Below are 7474 nucleotides of genomic sequence, written 5' to 3' on the forward strand. Positions count from 1 at the left end.
TCAGATCACAGAAGTGGCTTTGCACTGTAATCATGGTCTGTATTCCCATTTTTCCCCCACAAGATGATAAACCCCTAATACGTGGTACCCAGAAGGGAGAGAAGCATATTTGCGATTTTTTTCCCCAAGAAAATCAAAAGCAGAGTGGCTTGTTTGGATGTTGGTCCCATTTTACCTACACCACAAAGTCTGAAAGTGGATTGTTGAATAAAGTATATTGATATTTGCCCATCTTGAGTGCAACTAAAATTTTTAACCTGATTTTTAGCCCGATTCTTGTATTAAAAACTCTTTCCACAACCCAAACCACTGCACTTTTACCCCATCATCAACTTTGATAACACACATGGTAAAACAGTCACCACAAACAACTCGTGTGACATTGCATTTGAAAGAATCTAATGAGATCTCTCTCCTTAACCTGTGAAAGGAAAACTCCACGACATTTCTGATCCCACAAAGATAAAGGGATGAATTCAGGGAAAAAGTTACTTCCCTCTTACAGAATGGTATCAGCAAAAACTGACATCCTGGTACTGACAGCACTTCTCAACCTTCTGGGGCTGGTCTGTTGTGTCTGTAAATTATCAGATGTGACAATGTCATTTTATTGGCACTGAGTGGATCAGAAACAGGAAAAAGGTGACCTGTCTTTCAAATAGGATGAGACATTTTACACACTCAAGCTAATTTTAAGAAGTCACGCTGATTATAGGAAACTTGTACTATACCAGGCTACCAGAGCATGGACTTTAGAAAAGGAAGCTACTTCAGATCAGCCTTCCCTACATCTTCCTGATTTCCCAAAGAGGCCCCCCTTTATTATGGACAGACTCCAAGTAAAATGAGATATCTGGCAATGGGCCTTACTGTCTATGTGTCCATTCATCCAGGATAGTAATTCTCAGCCAGGATGCTGGAGCACCCTGGGGTGCCTCCAGATCCTTTGAAGGGTGTCATGAGATGTGAGGAGATAAACAAATAAGCAGGCTCAGACTTAAAATCATAGCATCATAGAAAATGAGGGTTGGAAGGGACCTCAGGATGCCATCTAGTCCAACCTCCTCAAAGCAGGACCATCCCCAACTATATCATCCCAACCAAGGCTTTGTCTAGCCAGGTTTTGAAAACCTCCAAGGATGGAGCTTCCACCACCTTGCTGGGTAACCTGTTCCAGCATTTTACAACCATCCCAGTGAAAAAGTTTTTCCTAATATCTAACCTAAACTTCCCTTGCTGCAACATGGGACCATTGCTCCTTGTTCTGTCATCTGCCACCACTGAGAACAGTCCAGCTCCATCCTCCTTGGAATGACCTTTCAGGTAATTGAAGGCTGCTATTAAATCCTCCCTATATTTTCTTCTCCAAACTAAATAAATCCAGTTCTCTCAGCCTCTCCTCACAAGTCATGTGCCCCAGCCCCCCAACCATTTTCACTGCTGTCTGCTGGACTGTCTCCAACTTGTCCACATCCTTTCTGTAGTGAGTGCCATGTTGGTCTTAGGACCTAAGCAGGCAAAGGTCTTTGAGTAGATGTGATATTTTTTATTAGACCAACTGAGTAGTTGAAAAAACCTTAGCAAGCTTTCAGGCACAGTCATAATCATTTCCTTTGATTTGCTGGCAATGCTTCTACTAATGCAGCCCAGTATGCCATTAGCCTTGTCCACTGTAACCCCCAGGTCCTTTTCTGCTGAGCTGCTGCAGAGCCAGTCAGCTCCCAGCCTGTACTGGTGCATGAGATTGTTCCGTCCCAAATGCAGGACTTTGCACTTCTCCTTATTGATCCTCATGAGATTTCTTTTGGTTTAATAATCCAATCTGTCAAGGTCTCTCTGAATCCAAGCCCCACCATCCAGTGCAACTACTACTCCCCACAGCTTGGTGTCATCTGCAGACTTGCTGAGGGTGTACTCTATGCTATCTTCCAGGTCGTTGATGGAAAATATTGAACATAACCAATCTCAGGACTGAACCCTAGGGCACTCTACTTGATACTGGCCACCAACTAGACATCAAGCCACTGACTTGTCCCTGACTCGCTGATGCCCCAGCCCTACTGCCCAGCCCTTCCACTAGTGTTAAGTACTGGAATATATAAACTAGTTTTTGAAATTGGATGCTACTCAACTCACAAAAGGTATGGAGGGTGCCTTGAGTCCAAATAGGTTGAGAACCATTGGTATAGGATTTCCACTGTTGCCATTTTCCAAGTTAAACCAATAGACTTCCTTCTGAATTTTGAACTTTAGCTGAAGAACATTCACTCTGGCTCCAGTCCTGCTTCCATTAGAGCTAGCGTGATCTTTGCCACTGATTTCAATGAGGCAGATTTTGCCACTCTTACTTAAGTGGTATTATTTATTCTGTAGTTATTTATAGAAAAGAAAATTTTATATGGCTGGCAGAGTATGGTGTTCAGAGTGAAGGTGACAAAATCTGACAAAACAAGTGGTGGGGGAAGGAAAAGGTTGCAAAGCAGACCCTCTGTATCTAGTAACATGGACTAGAAGATTTAGGGGAAAAGTGCAGGTGGAAGAAACTTAGGCCAAGGACATCCAAAGAACGCTATGGAATCTTTAAACATTCATGTACTGCAGAACAATAGCCAAGTAAATAATTTAGTTAACAATTATCATTTGGTTTAAATTATAGTAATAAAAAAGGTCCCAGCCAAGAGCACATTTACTTTAGGTGCTTTGCAGACATAAATAGACTATACAGAGGGCCAGTGCAGAGTTAGGAATAGAAATATCATTTTAGAATGTGTCCCAGCCTGAAAACCAACCCACTAAATAAAATTGCCTTGCAGCCTTCCTATTTCCTTTGTATCCGTTATTTAAAAATCTGTACTCAGACCATTCCAATGAGCTAGTTAGCTCTGACTGGACATGTAGGTTGTATGATGTTCTTTCTGTTTCCTGCCTGAGGTTTCCAAGTGCATACTTATGACTTCTGTTTTCTCAGAGTATTCACTATTCTCACAAAGAGTCCTGCCAGTGAACTGACTTGTTATTAATAAACATTAAATTAATTACTGAGGTGTCCCACATAAACAAAACCCCCTCCTTGCAAAGAGTATAAACACAAACATTGACATTTATTACAAAGAATAAAACAAAACAAAACATTAAATATAATTGTAAAACACTATTACTACAAAGCATAGTCTATAGGTGGCACCCCCTTGGGGGAGGCTTTACCTATACCTAGGCAGTCTGGAACTTGGGGCTCCCCAACAGGCATTTCCAGAGCCCTGCACCCTTATACCAGCCCTTCAGCGATGGTCTAGAGAGTGGGGCCTACACCAGAGAGTCCTATGAGCTGCTCCTTGGGTTCACTGCACTGTGGGGAGCTGCTTGAGAGCATGTGTCCTTCTGCATTGCAAGAGGCTCTGTTGCTCCTGGAGAAGTGGTAGAGTACAACCTCCACTTCTGCATGGTGGCTTTGAGGGGTTAACTGCAGATTTCATCAGCATACTGCACCCCAATGCCTAGTCCCAATCCCAACTCTGCTGGGCAGAAAACTGCAAAAGAACTCAAAGGAAAGGTCAAGCCTATCTTGGCTTGGGCCTGAACTACAACTAGTGCCCAACCACACCGCTTGGTTGGGACATAAACTACAAAAACGGACAAAAGGAGGCCCAGGCCTATCTCACTGGGCCTGAACTGGGCAGCAAAAAGCCAGCCAGACCTATACTGGATAGACAAGTAGTGCCAGGTCTCACCCTGGCTCAAACTGTGCCAGGCTTTATCCTGGCACAAATCTACCAGCTAAACGTATGGCTGAGGTTCAGCCACACAGCTACAGTAAATGCAATAGCTGTGAAACAGCAAAAAGGGCTCAGGCCTATGGTGGTAGCCTGGACATCCAGTCTCAGCAATACCACAATTCTGAGACACTACAACTCCGAAACACAGGGGCCAGTAACTGCCAGGACCCTTTCCTGGGCAGTTTGCTCCAGGAATTAATACCCCCATGCAAGACTGTCCCTAGCGTATGGCAAATCAGGGCAACTGCCCTGGACCCCACGCTTTTGGGGGCCCCGCACTTCAACATCACCCCCCCCCCATTCCAGAGCCACCTGCGGGGCACAGGAGATGCCAACCTGGCCCCTGGCAGGGGCTGGCAGCACCCTGCAGGACAGGTCAGTGGCAGGTGAGCCCCACTACTGGCTCTGAGGGCTGCAGCAGAGGTGCTGCCTAGCACCCGCCCTGCAAGACTGCCAGGCACTGTGGCCCAGCTCAGCTCAGGGCCCCCCACCACAAGGGCATCCCGCAGCCCAGCCCACCTGGCACAGCCCTCACCTCGGCTGCCCTGCACTGCAGGTGGCCCTCCAGGGCAGGCTGCACCGGCTGCAGCACCCTCAGCACCAGAGCCAGGGCTGCTGCCTCCATCCCGCTCTGCAGCTGGCCTGGCTCTCCTGGCCCCAGCCCCAGCTCCTGCCCTGGAGCCAGTGAACACCAAGCCAGGAGCTGCAGCTTTTTTTTCTTAAATGGGTTAATGTCATGGGGGCAAAGCCAACCCTAGCTGTGGAGAACAGGTTTTCTGGCTCCTAATGCAGCTGTGCAGTTTTTAGCAGCCCTAAGAGAAATGGTCAGAGAACCATAGTGAGTTGTTCTTCTATACCTGGTGTGACATCATCCAAGCCTTGTCCAATCAAGGAGAGCCAGATTTTGGTCTTTCTCCCACCCAATCTGCCTGAAGCATCCTCTGCTTCCTCAGGCCAAGCGCAGGACTTTGCACTTCTCCTTATTGATCCCCATGAGATCTTTTGGTTCAATACTCAGCCCAATGAAGCCAGAGGGTTTTACATATTTTCCCCAGATACAGGCTCCAGCTTGCTGTGTGCTGAGCACGTGGCCAGAACAACAGGGGCCATCTTGCCTACATAAAAACATACACACACAAAACCCACAATACACAACCAAAGTGTGCCCGTGGGTGTTACACACATAATATGAAGGGCACGTTATGTGAAATTCAAAAAAATTTTTTTTTTAACTACGTAACAGCAACAGTAAATGCATTGCAACCATGAAGAGCTCAGTAGACAGTGGCACTTAAGAAGTGCTCATGCATTTTTCATACTCAGCATGAAGATTTCATAAAAGCAAAATATTCCGGGAGTTTCATGCCAGTAGCTTTACTTTACCTTTAAAGCTAAAACTGAGATAGCCCAGTCAAACAAAAAAAATATGTATTTTCCCCATAACCAAACACTAATTTCTGCAGTGCATAATGTATCTTCCTTAACATTTTTTATTTTAAGTATAGCCATTAGCTCCCTACTTTCCTGCCATGCTTTTATGGAAGCTTATCACTATACATAAGCAGCTACTGATAAGAGATACTCAGAGAGTGTGTCTAAACATGCAATTAATGTGCTGGAATTTTCTGCACAGTAAACTGGGCCCCACACACATGTGAACGAGTGCACATTGGGAGCAAATTTGCTCCCAACAGTTCAGTTTAAGGCTGCTCTTCCCCTGCTCTGCCCCCCTGCAGCAGTCAAGGGAAGCTCCAGGCTCCTCTGGGTGCCAGCCCCAGGCTGGCAGGGAGCATAGGGGCTGGTCCCAGTCTCTACAGGGTCGGGGAGAGCTCTCCAGCCACATGGAGATTGGGACAGTTTGGACAGCTCTCCCAGCCCCCTGTGGCCCCCTGCTGCCTAGGCTGAACAGGAACAATTTGCTCCCAGACAGCATCAACACATGCGCTTCAGCACTTTAGTTTAATACTCCAATTTCTAGTATCTGTATTTACAGGTACTAGAAAATCATGCATTAGACTAATTTACTGCACAGTAATTGCACACATATGGACACTTACAATTTACTGCACATCAGGTTAGTGTGATGCTCAGTAAAGTATCTCGTGTAGATGCACCCAGTTTCCCTAGAAATCTCCATGCACCAGCCAACAAGTCCTGATGGCAAGAGCAATCAGTATTCTGTAGTGATTTTTCATTAATTTGCTTAAATGTCCTTATTGCTTAGTATCCAGAATTTTTGCTGGTATTCATAGAAACAGGGTCACATTTGTATTTTACTCGCACAGACCTATTGAAGGGCACAAGTGTAAACCAGAACAGGATTAGATCTAGCAAGGACACAGGTTCTCCTGGCAGCTCAAAAAAGTAACATGGTTGAGGCACAGCAATTTGTGTAGCCGCCGTACACAAAGAAGTGATGTGGCCAACATTACATCCAGCTGTCTTCAACTTCCCAGCCTGAATATCTGGATATCCATTTACAGCAGTATTAACCAGTGGTAGACTGCAGCACAAATCAAGAGTAAGGCTTTACCACTCTGCAATGGCACTGTTTGGCCCAGTAAAACAACCAGAAAAAAAAACCCCACTTCTCTTAGCTTTGTTTTCTCATTGCTGTGTATTATACAATGTGCAAACTGCAAAACACCATGGAAGACCAACGTGCTATTGGAGACTGCGGTCAATGGAAAGGCACTCAGTGCTTCCAGAAGTTGATGAGCATCTTACAGAATCACTCCCAGCTAGTGAGAGATTCCAGCTTCATTCAAGGAAAAATAAACTTGAATTACCTGGCACCACTGGGGGCCCTTAAATGAACAGAGGAAGAAGAAAGTCACACTCATAACTATATCATTTGGTCTTAAAGCAACAAAGAAAGAGAATTTTCCAAAAATTAATTCAAAGCATCAAATCACCCAGTCCAGAAAACATGTCATAGTTAGCTAAACATGGGGATGATAGCCCCAGTAGATAGTAGCAGAAAATGCTGTATCCTTCTTAGTGTTTCTGAGACTGTAAATCCCTGTAGTATACACAAGGAGGAGCAAGGGAAGGGAAATTTAGACTGCTACACAGCTCAGGAATAATCTGTGTGCAAACATATGGGCAATGTTACTAGTTGGCAAGCAAGAGGAAATTTTAATGCTCCTTAGTTCCAAAAATAAATGCATATTCCCTCTCTCATTGTGTGGCAATGGAGTGGGTATCTGTGAAAAAAAAAATAAGCTCCACCATTTGCAAACTGTTCTGCTCCTGTGTGTGAAGTGAATACATGCTCCTGGAGTCTTCTTGGGAACTTCTTTCTTTCTAATTACCTCTGGCCAAGCTCTGCTGGTGTGCACACTGGAACAAAGTCACACTCGCAGTTGATTTCAGCAGAACTACTAGAAATTTCTCTGAGGAAAACCAGAACGTGGCTTATAGACTGCAAAGGGAGAGAGCAGAACACCACAGCAAAGACAGCTGTATTCCTGGCGTGAAATGCTTGGCCTTTTCAAGACTACGGAGTAACTTCCTGCTGTTCTTTCTGTCTCACCACCTTCCCAATTGCATTATCTCAGGGTTACTGGTTAGAAAAGTAATCAAATGGATCATATCTCAAACTGCCTGGCAGATTGTACCTCCATGTGTGTGGCTTTCTGGCATGATTTTGTGCTCACAAATTGCACAGGCCTCCAACAGGAAGTTTGACGTGTAAGTAA

This window comes from Gavialis gangeticus, unplaced genomic scaffold (genome assembly GCF_001723915.1).
Source record: "Gavialis gangeticus isolate Ggan-Ray unplaced genomic scaffold, GavGan_comp1, whole genome shotgun sequence".
Taxonomy (NCBI): Eukaryota; Metazoa; Chordata; order Crocodylia; family Gavialidae; genus Gavialis; species Gavialis gangeticus.